The following is a 16,373-nucleotide window of genomic DNA, read 5'->3' on the forward strand; positions in this document are numbered from 1 at the left end:
TATTTTTTTTTTAAATTGTAAGTACAACTGTAAGTAAAAAAAAAAAAAAGCTCTAAGTTCCATTGTCCATTGTATGCATAAGGCCTTTCACCCACTCATGGTCTCACAACACAACCTTTACTGGAAAAAAATAAATATATATTTTATTCTAATTTATAACAATACATAGTGCATTTATTATTTGTTTAGCCCAGTAAAAAATAAATTATATCATTGTTTTTATTTTTTTTTATTGTTATTACTATGACTTTTATTAATTTATTTGTATGTATTTTTTCATTACTGTTATTTATTGTAGCTATTCTTTCCATAAAAAGAGAATACATATATTTGTATGCACGCCACGTTATCTCGTTATGTCCACATTTTGCATCATCCATTAAAAAAAAAAAAGAAAGAAAAAAAAAGAGAAAGAAATCCACTGTGCATCGCCTATTCCTCCCATCGCCTCAAATATTTGTAATCTGGCCCAGTCATAAATGCACTCCAGGCATTGGCACCTTCCCCTACAACAAACACTATTACTACTACTATTACTACTCCTACTCCTACTACTACTACCACTACTACTGTACGCACGGCGCTGTTGCCTGACGCCATCCAAAAACGAGGTTGTCTACTCCAATGTCAGTGACAAAAGGAGGGAGGCGTGAGCGCATGGAGCAAACGGCATGATCCCCGAGCGGCCATGGAGTCAATAAATAAGCAAAGGCGAGAAGAGGAGCCCGCCAAACATGTGCCCGACCTGAGCATCCGTGCGTGCTTTGCAGTGGTGGTCCTGTAGAGAGCGGTATAGTTTTTAATACGAGCTTCCCTCAGCCCTTACTGTACATATGCGGAGGGAGGAGCGATCGTGTAGTAGTTTTTTTTTGCCTGGTTCCCCCTGTCGTTGCAGCACATCCAAATGCTACTGAAGACAGGAAAAAGGGGGACAAACTATTGCTTTTAACAGGTTTCTCGGACGCGTAGGACTGCGGCTGGCACGGTTGGACGCGGGGGTTATTTGACGGTACGAGGCGCAGCGGCTTCCTTGGCGGTATAGGAGGGATCGGACGAGCTTGCCTTGCCTGCCCGCTTGCCTGGTGTGGACCTATAGCCAGCTACACTTGTGCACAACCCCGAGAGGAGAGGAGGGGAGGGAGAGTCGTGCTAACTTTCTCCCCGCTTGCCGCCTCATATCTCCGCTGTGATATTCCATACGGCCAGACTGGGGCCAGACCGCTAAACCTACGGTGAGTGATTGGGTTTATTTTGACGGTCCAGCGTACGTGCACTAGTTTTTTGGCAGCAGTGTTAGCCTTTCTGTGTAGCTTGTGCGCTGTTGGTTTGACAGATCAGATCAAGGAGATTCACGAGCGGGCATACACGCTCGGCGCACGGGCACGGGGGGAGGCTGCCTTTCTAATCTTAGCCGTTTCGCCACTATTGTTGACGCATCCCGCTGCTTGGTGATCACTGTCAATTACACAGCAATAATAAGAGTCGCTAGCCGTGCTTTTTTGCGGCTAATGTGATTGTGCTGGTCCTGCGTCCAGGCCCCGAACTTGGATTTACGCCTGCTGCACCGTGGCGCGCTCCCTGGGCAGTCCAATCACGCATGCTCACGTGCACGCCGATCATACAGACACAGGGTAAAATAAACGGATCGATAGTTATCAGCAGAAGCAATAGACTCGTAATGTGCGGGCTGTGGGGACGCTCGGTACGCGCTGCCGTGGCCATAATTTACCCTACAACGTGGTTCATTTAAAGTGCATTGGCTCGAAACTTTTATTCATGAGCTGGTCCGTCAGGAATATATGTGCATTGTTGCTTGCACACGCGCGAGGAATATGCACGGCTTGTTGTGTGACTTGCATTGTGAAGCATTGCGCGGATTACAATGGCTATAGTGTAATTACCCCGCCGTTTATATCAGCCTCTCTGTGGTACAATGCATGTCGTTGAGTGACAATGGTATCTGTCCAACTATAGCATGCACCCTTAGCTGCAACGTGGGAAATTCCTAGTGTAGCTTAGATATTCCCCGTTAGGTCCAGTTGTTGTCTATTACGCACGGGCAGGTAGAAACTGACAGCCTGAAAGTAAGCTACTATTTCACTGGCGTTTTAAGGTGTCTATTTAATGTACTGGATTGTGAGTGTAGTCCTGGCCACAAGTCAAAGGCAGCATTAGTTAAGCAGTCGTCTCAGCAGGATTGTAGAGTACTAAAAGGAAAAAAAAAACAATTGACTGAAAGCTATCCGTACACCCTGACAAGAGAGGCTGACAATATAATCTTTTCCCCCCATGTGAAAATCCCACAGAGGACAAAGCAGGGCAAGATGACTACAGATTACAGCATATTACGGTAACATGGACTTGAACGCCCCAGCAGCTGTCTATGTGTAAACGCGCCCGTCGCCTCTTTCCTTTAGTGCAATAATTAAATCACTCACTAGAATCGCTCGTAGCTCAAAGGCTCCCGGGGTCCTGATGCCCAGTCACTTTCATTTCACAGTTTGCGTCTTGCAGCGCGCTGATAGCGAATGACAGTTCCAAGAGCAATTTGGCGCAATGTTTTCAAGGCATGGAAGCGTTTATCTAACAGATTTTAGCTCATGGTGCTAATAAAAACAGTTGTGCAAAAGTTGGTCTGAAAGTACAGTTAACTACATATTTCCTGTTATGAAGTAATGGGTCAGTTGTACTTCATTCGGTGTTTCCATTTTGGTTGAGATCCAGATAATTATTTTGGATTGAGATGTGGCCTAATGATTCCAACTGCACTGCAAAAATCCTACAGCTGAATTTAGTGTAAGCTTTGGCACATTTATTATCATATTAGAGGATATTATACCTTGGGGGTGATATGGAAAAAAAAAAAAAATGGCTTTGGTCTTAAGTAGGAATGTAGCAATAACCGAAAAATTGTGATATCGTATCGTCAAAGTTCTCATAATAATATCGTGGACCATCACAATATATCAAATTTGCTTAAATGAAGAGTTATGGTTCAGCAATAGCTAAAAAAAGACAGAGGGAACTACATAGACCATGATCCTTTGCTCCATTTCAATGTAGACTACAAGAAGAAATAACAGTTCTTAAACACTTTTAAGTCTTAGTTCTTTGGATTAAGTCTTGTCAAGACATTTTAAGAGGAAAAAGTCGCTTATTAACATTTTTTGCTGTTTAGCCTCCACAAAATATCGCAATAAATATCGTACCGTGAGATGTATATCGTGAAAATATCATACATAGAGAGAGATTTGGATATTGTTACATCCCTAATCATGAGCTTTCCCAAGATATCACAATAAATATCGTATTGTGAGGTTCATATCGTGACGAAACTTGGATATCGTTACACCCCTAGTCTTAAAGGTTCTATTTCTATATTGTGCAAAATTGACTCTTGTGAGCTTTAAGCCATGTACCTCCTCAAAAACATACCTGGAGTTGTGTTTCATTCCCACATGTTGGCGTAGCCCTTTATTATCAGTCTGTCTACACCTCTTAAGCTCAAAATGCTCTGTTCCACATTGTGATGTCATGAAGCAGTATTTTCAAGCTGCCTTTTAGCTTCTGTTCAGTAGAGATTGGCAATTCTAAGCGTGAAATAATCCAAATTATAATTGTATGGAGTTTAAAAACACAGTGGAGCACTTCTTGTGTTACCGCGTGACATCACAAGGTGGAACAGCGTGTTCAAACAGAGTGTTTTCCGAACTCAGCCTGACAGAGTTTGTGGTGTGAATGAAACAAAAACACAACCTGAAGTATGTTTTCACAACACAGATCTGAAAATAGCCTAATACGGGCTCTCAAATGTGAAATAAACACGGCCTTCTTGAATAGTACGTGTCGTTACTATGATACAACACGTTTTATATAGGACCCCAGTTGGAAGTCCATAGTATCAGGCAGGACCGGCTACATGTAAGTCATATCAGCTCGCCTGGCACTGGATACCCATTATTCATTAATGATTAGCTACCAGTTTAAATCTCAATGTTCTCTCCGCCAAGTTGATTATTAGCCAAATGCACCATCTAGCTATAACTAAATGCATTGACTTGTGCGCTGGTCTATTTTGAAACCTGCATGTTTAAGCCTTGGGTACACTTTGCATCCTTTACCCAGCCAGCACCGAAAGAAATAGAAACAACCACTGAGAATGTTTTGAGCAAGAAAACGAAACACGAGAATCTTTTTTCTTAGATTGCAATTTATGTTTTAGTAATAGAATTTTGTTCAAAGTTCACATTTTTAACGCGTCCAAGAGAATTGACAAAAATACCGAAATAGGCTTAAGGACTGACATACTTGGACAAGAATAACATGAATTTCAGGACATGTTTGTACAGCTCTAAACTGCATGATTAACTGTTTTCATGGAGAAAAAGACAGAATATTTTTGTTTGTAGAGGAAATTACTAGGGATGTAACAATAACTGAAATATCGTATCTTCAAAGTTCTCAACCATATCGTGGACCATCACAGTATATCGAATTACAAGTCTCTTTGCTTAAATTAAGAGTTATGGTGCAGCGATAAATAAAAAAAGACACAGGGAACTACATAGACCATGATCCTTTGCTCTATTTCAGTGTAGACTATATGAAGAAATAACAGTTTTAAACACTTTTAAGTCTTGTCAAGGCATTTTAAGAGGAAAAAATAGTTCTGTTAGCCTTCACAAAATATCGCAATAAATATCGTACCGTGACATGTATATCGTGAAAAACTCATACCGAGAGATTTGGATATTGCCTCTCCAAAATATCTTGAGCTTTCCCACGATTTCGCACCGTGAAGTTCATACCGTGACGATATCGTATCATGAAACTTGGATATCGTTACACCCCTAGAAATGACGTTACTTCAAAAATCGCACCATTCAGATTGTAGAATGATTGCGATCAACCGTGCAAAAGAGCTTTTTAACGTTGCTATGTTACTTCGAGTTTATTCATATAGTCCATTTAAAGCTGACCATAGAGATTCGTCCAGTAAAACCCCAAGAATTCCCGTCTAGCCTGTAACAAGAAACACCAGTGATGTAGCAGAATCTCAATGCCGGTTAGCCTATAGCCCCATGTGATCTGTTGGCTAGGCTGCGCGCTCGCTGGTATTGCATGTATTCGGCGTGGGGCTCCTTTAGGGGAGGGAGCAGAGGTGACCTTACACAGTCTGTCCCTGCAGAGTGCACCCCTATGGGCCCCTCTTTTTGTGACCCTGGTTCTGTCTCTCTCCATTCTTCCTTTGCCTCCTGTGAACCCCCCCCTCCCCTCCCTCCCTCCGTCTCTCTCTCTCTCTCTCCTCTCTCCTCCCCTTCTCTCCTCCCCCCGCCCCCTCCGCTCTATCTGCCCCTCCTATTCCCTATGGTGAAGTAATGCGCTGAATGCACAGACACATAGACTTATATAACATCGGGGTTTTGCAGCTGATGTCCTGGCCAGTGTCTTGAGCTGTATAATAATGTCATAACTGTCTACAGAAAGCCAAAGGTTATACTGGGTAGGCTATACCATGTCAAGTGCCCTATTTCTTATCTGTGTTTATTCACTGTTCACTCACTACTTTGTCCTCGCTCGCAACCATTCTTTAGGAAGATAAATTACAGATGAGGTAGCCCCTTTTGGTTTTCCAGTAGATTCCTTCCATTTGAGTAGCATGTTTTTACCCATACGTTGAACCAAATATGTCAAGCTCAAAGTATAAATTAAAAAATTCTTGGCTGTTCAACTTGTGGTGTTATTGAAAGACAGAAGAAAAGCAGTCCAACGCAAACATAGCTAATATCCATGCAGCGTTTTGTTATTAAAACATGTTTGGCGGTTGCAGTAATGCCTGATTTGTTGTGAAATGAAGTACAAAATACATAGAAAAGTACACTTAGTTTTTACTTTTACATCACATTCAGATTTATTTTCGTAAGTACTTTGAAAAACTGAGTTGAGTTTCTTGTCTTTAAAATTGAAAAGTAAGTTTTGTATGCTTTGGTTTAGCAATAAATGCACATTAGACAGGAGTACATTTAATGCCATACTTTGAAACATTTCATCACCATGGAAACCCCCCGCAGACCCCCATGTTTTAAAAAAAAAAGCCTATCACTGTATTATATTTTTAAAACCAGACTTCATATTTTTTCTTGTAAATCACTGGTGTATAGTTAGTTTTGGCCACTTATGAATTTTTACTTTTTACACGAGTCAAGATTTATTATTTTAAAGTACCATAACTAAACAATTTTCTCTTACGCTCCCGCTTGTCATTTTTGTTTGTTGTTTTAACATTAACTTCTGACATTCTTCTGACCTCAGTTGACTGGTGCCTGTCATGTATAGCGCCTCACAGTGCTTTGTTTTTCGCTGCCGCCTTAATTAGATTAGGCTGCCCGTATGCTATAGACTCACATAGGCCGGGTCACTGTGGGTCTGTGCATAGGCCGGGTCATTGTACGCTCTTGTACTCTCAGCTCTCCCAGTGCACGCAGCCATCCACAAAATATCATCTGATCATCACGGGTTTGTGCACAGCGCCTTCGTATATTTAGTCACGATAACTATATGGCCTACATTAATTTCTGGAGGTACGTTTTTGTTATTTTTTTGTGTGATAATAAGATTTGAGCTGTAGAGGGTTGAAGAAAATACTTCTGTGAATCAACATCAGCAAATTTGACATAATTTGAAGTAATTCCATAGCTGTTCCAAATAGGAAGTGAACATGGGGGCGCTTCCGGCTCCATCGACTCTGGCTCCAATTGACTTTACATTGAACAATTTGCTGACCTTCTTTCTGTAACTGCTGTAGTGAGCTTTGTCATTTTGGTCTTAAAATCTTCGTATTAACCCCCTCTACATGATCGTAATATTTTTATTTTTCAATTTTGTCCATAAATAAATTCTTAAATATTCTTAATACGGACCTCAGCTCCAAAATCACCCTGTAACTGCTGTCCTCATGAGCTTCATTTGACTGAAGCTGAACACGAACAATAGTTATGATATAATTTCTATAATAAAAATAGTAGGGATTTAACGATATCCAACCCAATATTCTCACGATATCCATCTCATGGTACAATATTTATTGCGATATTGTGTGGAGGCTAATAATAATAATAATACAAAATTGTGAGTATGCTACTTTTCTCTCATCATAATCCAAATAATTAAGATTTAAAAGTGCTTATAACCAGGGATGTAACAATAACCGAAATATTGTGATATCGTATCGTCAAAAGTCTCACAATAATATCGTGGGCTGTCACAATATAATTTTTACAGTAGCAACAGCTTATAAACATCAGGAACTACATATCCCATGATTCATTTCAGTGCAACAACATGAAGAAATATGTTTTTTACTTGAAATCTTGTAATTATGATGGAAATAATTCACACCAAATCTTGTCAAGGTATTTTAAAAGCAGAAACGTGTCCTATTTACAATTATATCAGCTTCTTCAAAATATCGCAATAAATATCGTACCGTGAGATTTAGATATCGTTACATCCCGACTTATAATAATGTGGATTGAACTGAAACAGAGCAAAGGATCATGGTCTATGTAGTTCTCACAGTTTTTTTTAGTTGTTTTCAGCAAAGAGACTTATGACTCGATATATTTTGATGGTTACGATTTTGATGATACGATATCACGATATTTTAATTATTGTTACATCGCTAAAACAATAGTTTACAAATTCTTTTTTAAATTTATGTTGAATGTGTCAGACAAATGTGTTTCCTGTGAGTTGTTTTTCTTTTTTTGGGCATTTATTTTTTTTACAGTGGCATAATTCGGTTTAAATATTATTGTCTAGGGCTGTGTTTTCCTCTTCTACAGCCTATATCACACTTCAAAGTTTGTTACTGTGACAGGCCTAGCTGCAGCTCCATGGCATTTGTTTACGGACTTAGTGTATTCAGATACGTCACCGCCAAACAAAGGACGCATTTATCAAAAGGGGGCAGAAGAAATGTAGAGACTTGATTTCAGCTTGTCCCATTTCTGCGAGCACAGTGGGCCCCTTTATATGTTACACGCACACCACGAATCAAATATAATGAGACTGATGATGTTTTGGGCAACCTATAGGGGTCGTGACCTCTTTACCAAAATATGTGGAACGGCCGGTGGGAGGAGACATGATTAGAAGAGTTACTGAAAAAAAAAAAAAAAAAAGACGGAAAAGAAGGTTACATAATTGTACTAGTAATTAGGAGTGAGGAATTGTCTGAAAATTACAGTTCATGACATGTATAGAGCAGATGTTGGCCAAATTACAGAGGAAAGTTTAACATGCAATATATTTCAAATACTAAGGTAGTGTTTAAATAGTAGGCCTTATAGTCACAAAGTAATCTAGTTTATTTTGGCCAATCTGAAACATATTTTTATACCTTTTCCGTTGTTGTTTTAGTAACACTTGGACATCTATGTGTATTTTGTGCCTATAGTTCAAATTGCATGAGGAAAACTAAGAAAAAAAACACAAATAAACCAAAAAAAGGAATGAAACATCAGATAAACAAATATAAAAATAGAACACAATTCTAGTAATTTAACCAAGAAACGCAGTTAACCCTGACATTAGTGATTCAAAGTTTCATATAAACAATGCCATATTTCAGAGTTGTTGTGTCTTAAATCTAAAAGCTAAGCACTTTTAAGCACAATAATAGGAACAACAACAATAGTGATTCAACATCCAAACTCTCTAACCCTCGTATCCTCTCTGATCCAAACTCTGACCCAAAGGAAATGCGACTCGTCTTCCTGTTGTAATATGTGGCACGCTGGCTTGTGATTGTAGCAACATGTGTCCCGGTGGGAATTGGACCTTCGCTCGCCGCAAGAATGAGGCTAACCTTTCGGCGTGGCGTCTTTGTCCGTTGCTCTTGGTCCGGGGGCCTGTGAAGTGGCCCTCCTGATAAGCATGCTGTTGTGCTAACATGACAAGAGATTATCTGTGTGCACTGTCCTAGCTAGACACACGGCACGCTAGCGAGGTCATGTGTCAAGAAGATACAAGCCCCTGCCCCCCCCCCCACACACACACACACACACAAACATACAAACACACACACACACAGCCCCCTCCCCTATGTGCATGTGCTGGGGCAGGTTATGTGTGGACAAAGGGGGTGCTTTTATTCTAGTTTTAGTGCAAGCATCAAAGGTTCTGTATTACGCAAAATAGACTCTTTTGTTTGAGTGATCCTTTATTATTAGTCTGTCTGCGTCTCCAAAGCTCAAAATTCTCTGTTCCACCTCGTGATGTCATGTAGTGGAAGTCGTTTTCAAGTTAACAGCTACCTTTTACCTTTAGCAATAGAGATTTGTAATTCCAGAGCTGAAATGATACACATGATTCTCGTGAAGGCGCATGGAGTTTAGAAACACAGTGGAGCGCTTCTTGTATTTCCACATGATGTCACAAAGTGGAACAGAGTGTTTTCTTTTGAAAGAAGAAGCCTAAATACGCAGGGTTTGTGTGTTAAAGATGTGTGAATGAAACAAAATATAACTCCAGGTCTGTTTTTGCTGAAAAAAAAAAAAACAGATCAGAAAATACTGGAGTAATATGGGTACTTTATTGTGAGAAGAAACATTTTATTGAGATTCTACTCTAAAAAAAAAAAAAAATAAAATAAAATCCTTAGTTCACTTTAACACATGCTATTAAAGAGGTAGTATGTGACCAGCTTTATGAAATGTATAAAAAAGTTAATGTGACATCATTTAAATCCACTTATTTAAACTAAAAACAAATATACTACATTGATTTCATCACTTTAAACCATTTTAGACAAACAAACAACTTTTTATTGTGTGTTATAAACAAAAATTCATATCCAAAAAATTACAGTTCTATATATTTTAATCCTAATTCATTTATTTTTTTTTTTACTGCTGGAACACCCCAATGCGCACCACCTGTTTGCGTTGCCATTGTCACCATTGTACCATCTGTTTTGATAGATACCACTCACTGTAGACTGGTAACACCCCAGATGAGATGGAAAATCCCTCAACTCATTATAAGGACACACTGTGTATGTGTATTAAATAAATACTGTGTGTCTTATTCACCTGTCAGTTGTCATCATAGTATCTTTCCATACATTTCTTAAGTGCTCTTTCTTAGAGTCTAGTTTCATGGTACAAAAATTTCCCAACACAATTTCAATACCAAGGAAAAAGGTTCTTTAATAATGATTTTCCTTCAGGATCAATAAAGTATAATTACCATGTGCTCTTATATACGAATATGGATCAAGATGAGTCTAAAACCATTAAGGAAAGATCCAAATGTGTCCTGTTTATGTAATTTTCTCTCAGTATCAATACTTACTCAAGTATGTACAGTATGTATGTAGTTTTAATACCAGTTTTTCAACACTTTTGACAACTTCTATGTGATATTAATTCCTAACACATAACATATTTAGGTGGGATAGATCACTAAATTACTGAAACATGCATGGATGACATCTAAAACCTCTTCAGGCATGTTTTTGATCAGGGAACAATGCTGTAACATGGCAGAAAGCAAAATAATAATAATAATCATTTCGCATCTTTAAGTTCTCTTTCAAAAATTTCCAACTCAGTTTCAATACCAAAAAAAGACTACATTCAATACATAGATTTTCATAGCACAATGGGAGTAGAAACTCTTTTTTAACAGTATAATTTATTTTTAAACACAGAAAAATGACAAGAATTTTAATATTATTACATAGATCAACATCCAATTTTGTCCTATTTATCTGATTTATCTATTGTCCTATTTATCTGATTTTCCCTCTGTAATAAAATACTTAAAATAATTATCAGGTTTTAACACCAGTTTTATCATCGTTCTGTAATTAGCTGAGATATTTTGACAGCCCTCCTTAGGTCTAGTGCTCCCCAAATCACCAGGGACAATAATCCCTTGTTAAATGCCTTTATTGGCTGTGAGCGCGCTGAGGTGGTTTTACAACGCGCCGGCTGCTCTTCCTTCTTATTACCACCAGAGGCAGCGCTTGGCTCGGCCCGGGGACCACTGGGGCTCCTCACAACTGGCTTTTCATCAACGGGAATACTCTGGCACCATCTCGGCTTCAGGGGAGGTTTATTTTTGCCAAAGCACTTTACGCGGAGGAATAGATCTCGTTTTTTACTGGCAGGGAGACCGGGCTTTCAGTTTGTGTCTTGCAATGGAGACGGAATTAATTCACTAGCATGTTTGCAGATATGTAAAACAAGATTCTGATTGGAGAAACTTTCACATGATAAGGAAAAATATCTATTAATGGAACAAGTCATTTTGTACTTGAAATAGGAAAATACATGTAGTTACAACGAAGATAAGAAAAAACACTTCTTTGCACGTAAAGATGCACTATGTAGCTTTTCGGGTGGAGGGACTGTCTATGTTTTTGTCTCCATGGTGATATAATGGAATGTTTTACAGTATTATATTAAACTATCTCCATGGAAAAAAGTAGGAAATGCCACCAGATACAGGTCAGATCTGTGCAGAGGATGACCCACTGACTGTAGGGGTGTTAGAGCTGCTCGATTCTGGAAAAAAACATTATCACGATTATTTTGGTCAATATTGAAATCACGATTATTAAAATGATAATTTTATAGTTACACGGTGCATTTATTCAGCATTTCTCTCTCAAAAACAAAACACTTTATTATTGATAATTTACGCAAAATATTCAAACTGAAAATAAATATAGGCTACAAATATGAACCTTAGAGCAGTTTTGTGATGTTTAAAAAAATAAAATGAATAAAATATACTTTGAACATAAAATAAAGCATTGAAAAACATAAATGTATCAAAAATAACATATATATCCAGCTGTCCTACAATCTCTATATAAAAAAAAATTAATAAATATACTTATTTATATAAAAAATATTCCAAAATAAACTTTGTTAAGCTTTTGTTTCAGCTCCATTATGAGTTTGGAGATCGTTTGACACACAAATTGAAATCACGATCAAAATTTGATTAATTGCACAGCTTTAGTAGGTGTGCACGTTCTTTGAGCAATAAAAAAAAAAAAAACATAACTGAATGAATGGAAGGTGGATAAGTTTAATGCCACACTGTGAAACGTTTCAGATAAAGCAATAACATCTCCATAGAGAAAAGCATATAACAGACAATCTACCAGAAACGTTGCACAGTTCACCTTTAAAATAAGAAACTAAACCGTATGTTGTTTAAATTAAGAAAAATACTTAATCCATATGTAGCTCATTTTACCTGTCAAGTGAAACCTACTCAAATCAAGTCAAATCTTAATTTGAATAATTGGCACTTACACAGATATGACCTTTTACAGTTAATTTTTAACCGTGTAGTAAAATGCTTCTTTGTTGTTTATCAAAATGGGGATTCCTGTTGGATTGGAGGTTTAACTGGCGGTAGCGGCTTCCGTGTGTGTGCCTGTAGGGGATAAAAAAGCATTTCATTATCAACATGTTCCCCTGTGAATAATGTGTGTGATTATGCTCCAAGATTCAAAATGAAGGGATGATGTTATTTGGCATGATTTTAGGAGGTGTAACATGCAAAAATCCAGACAAAATGGAAAAGAAAAAATAGAAATTAAACAAATAGCAGATCTTAACCAAGGGATTTGTCCTTTCTTGCAGTAATTTAGATTTAGTGCCCAGACCAAGACTACTTTAGGGTTACATATTTATGTCTTACAGGCACAGAACCTATGTATAAAAACTACATAAACATATATAGTAAGTAGGGATGAAACAATAACCTAAATATCGTGATATCATATCGTCAAAGTTCTCACAATAATATCTTGGGCCATCACAATATATCAAATTACAAGTGTCTTTGCTTAAATGAATATTTATGTTGCAGCAATAGCTAAAAAAAAAAAAAAAAAAAAGACAGATTGAACTACATAGACCATGATCCTTTGCTCCATTTCCCATTTCAGTGCAGACTACAAGAAGAAATAACAGTTTTAAACACTTTTAAGTCTTAGTTCTTTGGATTAAGTCTTGTTAAGGCATTTTAAGAGGAAAAAGTAGCATATTAACAGTTTTGTTAGCCTCCACAAAATATCGCAATAAATATTGTACCGTGAAATGTATATCGTGAAAATATTGCGTAAATATCGTAAGAGATTTGGATATTGTTATATCCCTAATCGTGAGCCTCTCCACCATATCGTGAGATTTCCCACAATATCGCAAAAAATATCGTACCATGAGGTTCATACCGTGACAATATCATATTGTGAGACTTGGATATCGTTACACTCTTAATAGTAAGCATACATAATAATCATGTACATATAAGATACATAAAGTTGTTTTTTTATGCTGAAATGTTACTGCTTTGCCTGGATTGTCCCATGTTTTGGTACTGAAATTATCAATCTCCAGAGACTAAGTTGCAGATCTGTGGAGAGAAGACCCGACCCCTGAAAAGTTACACAGTGCACCTTTAAAGCTGGGGTACTCGATTTTCAACTAACGGTGGAAGGAGGAAGTGGCTATTTAAATCCACCTAAGTAGTTCCCATAGCTCTCACAAACCCTTTGGCTCATTGCTATATAAGCATGAATGCAGCTTTAGAGCGGCTTTTTCAGAAAGCAGTGAAGCAGGGTCGACCAGTCTGCCGCGGCCAATCAGCTCTCACCCCAAAGTTTCATATAGTGACTCACATGGCTCTTTTGTACACGTTTGTAAAAGATCAAATATGTATCTCTTAAAGGGTCCATATTACACTATTGTTGTTCCCACTATTGTGTTTTGTTTCATCCACACATGTTTAACACACACATCCTGCATATTTAGGATGAGTTTTTCTCTCAGAATAAAAACACTTTGTTCCACCTTGTGATGCTTTACACTTTCACTAGAATCATTTGGATCATTTCAGCCCTGGAATTACCAATCTCTTCTAAACAAAAGGTAAACTGTAAAACTTTAGGGGCAGGAGTGCTACTTGGATATACAAAAATTGTGCAGAATTGTCCTTTCGGTGCTCTTCAGTGTAGGGACCAGAGTCAAATACAAAGTTGAAAAAACTGAAGCATTCAAAAATTACAAAATAATTAAAAGCCATGATTTTAACTTTATCTGCCACGTGGTATTAAAGGCTTTTACTTATATTGTACTTTTTGAGTGCCTCACTTTTTTCAACTTTGTAAAATCTAAAATGTAGTTGTTAAATTGAAAACTACCTCTTCATGACATCACAAGGCAGAACAGCATTTTTTTTATTAGTAAAAAGACTAATAATAAAGCATTACTTAAACATGTGTGAATGAAACAAAACACAACTCCATGTTTGTTTTTGGTGAGGTAACGACATTATAACATGACTTAAAGCTCACAAGAGTCAATTGTGTAATATAGGACCTTTAATTAAACAAAGACAGTGTTTAGCAGGGTTGGGTATCATTAAGAAGTTGACGATACGATACATACCGCGATACATAGGCCACGATACGATAAATTTCTCGATACATAGGCCATGATACGATACATATCTCGATATATAGGCCACGATACGATACATATCTCGATACAGTGCACTTTTGATTCGATACAGTATATTTCAAAATGATTCGATACGGTTCAGTAAAAAATAAAGACAAAATCATGGCTGTGACACTAAAAGTCTTTGTTAAACCGCTTTTTGTTCAAAGTTAACATGAAACACAAACATTTTAATTCTCAAAAATGTCAAATCTGTCACATAAATGAGTTTTCTTCCTCTAAACAAGCAACAAAACTGTAGCTCTGTAGCAAAATAATTGAGCAACATTATTAAAAAATACTCTCTGCAATATATCGAGACAGCAACCCACGATATCGATACTGTTTCATCAAATTAAACGATATATCAATATTTTGATATTTTTGCTGGTGGTTGATTTCACGCTAAACTAGTATTAAAAAGTACTAACTAATGAGAAAAACACTGAGTACTTCAGCTTTAACAACACGCCTCACCTCACTGACCCTTTGCACAGTACTTTATGTTCACTGTACACATCAGACCTAGAAAATTATAAACGAATGTTACGTACCTATAGCGGCTAATGCTTATCTTCCATATAGGTTTAACTTGGAAATTTTCCATGCCTTAACGTTTTATCTGTCTGGGTAATGAATAACTCGGAGCTAAGAGATGCTTATAAAGCCTACAATTACATTTTTGGCATCGACCCAAGCGTGGCCATGGCTCTTTCACATGCAGAGTATATAGGTCATCGTTTTATTGCAGTATCAAACGAATATGAGGGGAGGATGTCACTGGCCTGGTTTAAAATCCCACTGAAGCAAGTTTATAGCCTATTTTGTTAACCACTGTTGTAAATAAAGACTATTGGTTGGTGTCATTTTACATGTTGGACGTAGCCAGGGTACTTCAAAACCTGTCCGATGGCTGGAAAGAAAACTTGAATGAGTAGTAGAAAAAAGTTTGTTGCTGTGTATTTCATAATCTGTCACGCTCTAGCAAATTTGTTTGGACCTGTTTCAAGGGCTGATGGTTTGCCAAGCCTCGCTACTACAACTGCACCTCAGGTTTTTATTGGGTTTAAGGCCACTGCTTTTGCCAGACATTGACTTGTAGTAGTTTTGCTATGAAAAGTAAACGCCACGCTGAACAAGTCCAGATAGCGTCTTGGCTGTAACCGGGCCCACTCAGAATAGAAACACATGCTTTCTAATCAAGACCATTGCTCTTTAATCTTGAATGAGCTGAAGGAACTGGGTCCAAGCCTAGAGGTAGAGTCCTGTGTAGAATCCGTGAAAAAAAGATATTAACAAAGATAGGTGAATTAATGCGTCGACGAAGAAGAAAAGCAGAGAAGGATGAAACGTAGACCACAGCTAAAGGCCAGAACACACCAGAGAGTTTAAAATCTTCTGGGATTTTAACAAAAAAACAGTGCAGGTACAGACAAAAGAAGATGCCGATTATTAATCTCACAGTCACATGAAGGACAGAGACACCACACATTTGTGTCTCAGGACAGATTTCTGCAGCAGATATCTACTCTTAAGAAATCTGTCCTGAATCACAATTGTGTTGGTGTCTCTGTCCTTCATGTGACTGTGAGACGAATAAACATTACGATCACTTCTTGTTAGGGGTGTAACGATATCCAAGTCTCACAATACGATGTCGTCCTGGTATGAAACTCACAGTACGATATTTATTGCGATATCGTGGAAAAGCTCACGATATGATGTGGAGGCTCACGATTAGGGATGTAACAATATCCAAATCTCTCTGTATGACATTTTTACGATATACATCTCACGGTACGATATTTATTGCGATATTGTGTGGAGGCGAACAAAACTTAATAC

The 16,373-nt window shown here is 37.8% G+C and overlaps 1 protein-coding gene across 1 annotated transcript in view; it reads left to right on the forward strand.

Moving 5' to 3' along the window:
- The first annotated feature begins 878 nt into the window (after positions 1–878).
- thrab (thyroid hormone receptor alpha b) overlaps positions 879–16,373 on the forward strand; it is a 329,532-nt gene continuing 314,037 nt past the window's right edge. The window contains exon 1 of the mRNA XM_020918395.2: positions 879–1,232. The gene's annotated coding sequence lies outside the window, so the exon portion shown is untranslated. The remainder of the gene's footprint in view (positions 1,233–16,373) is intronic.

This window comes from Boleophthalmus pectinirostris, unplaced genomic scaffold (assembly GCF_026225935.1).
Source record: "Boleophthalmus pectinirostris isolate CB_2022bp ecotype Guang Dong unplaced genomic scaffold, ASM2622593v1 HiC_scaffold_14, whole genome shotgun sequence".
Classification (NCBI taxonomy): Eukaryota; Metazoa; Chordata; class Actinopteri; order Gobiiformes; family Gobiidae; genus Boleophthalmus; species Boleophthalmus pectinirostris.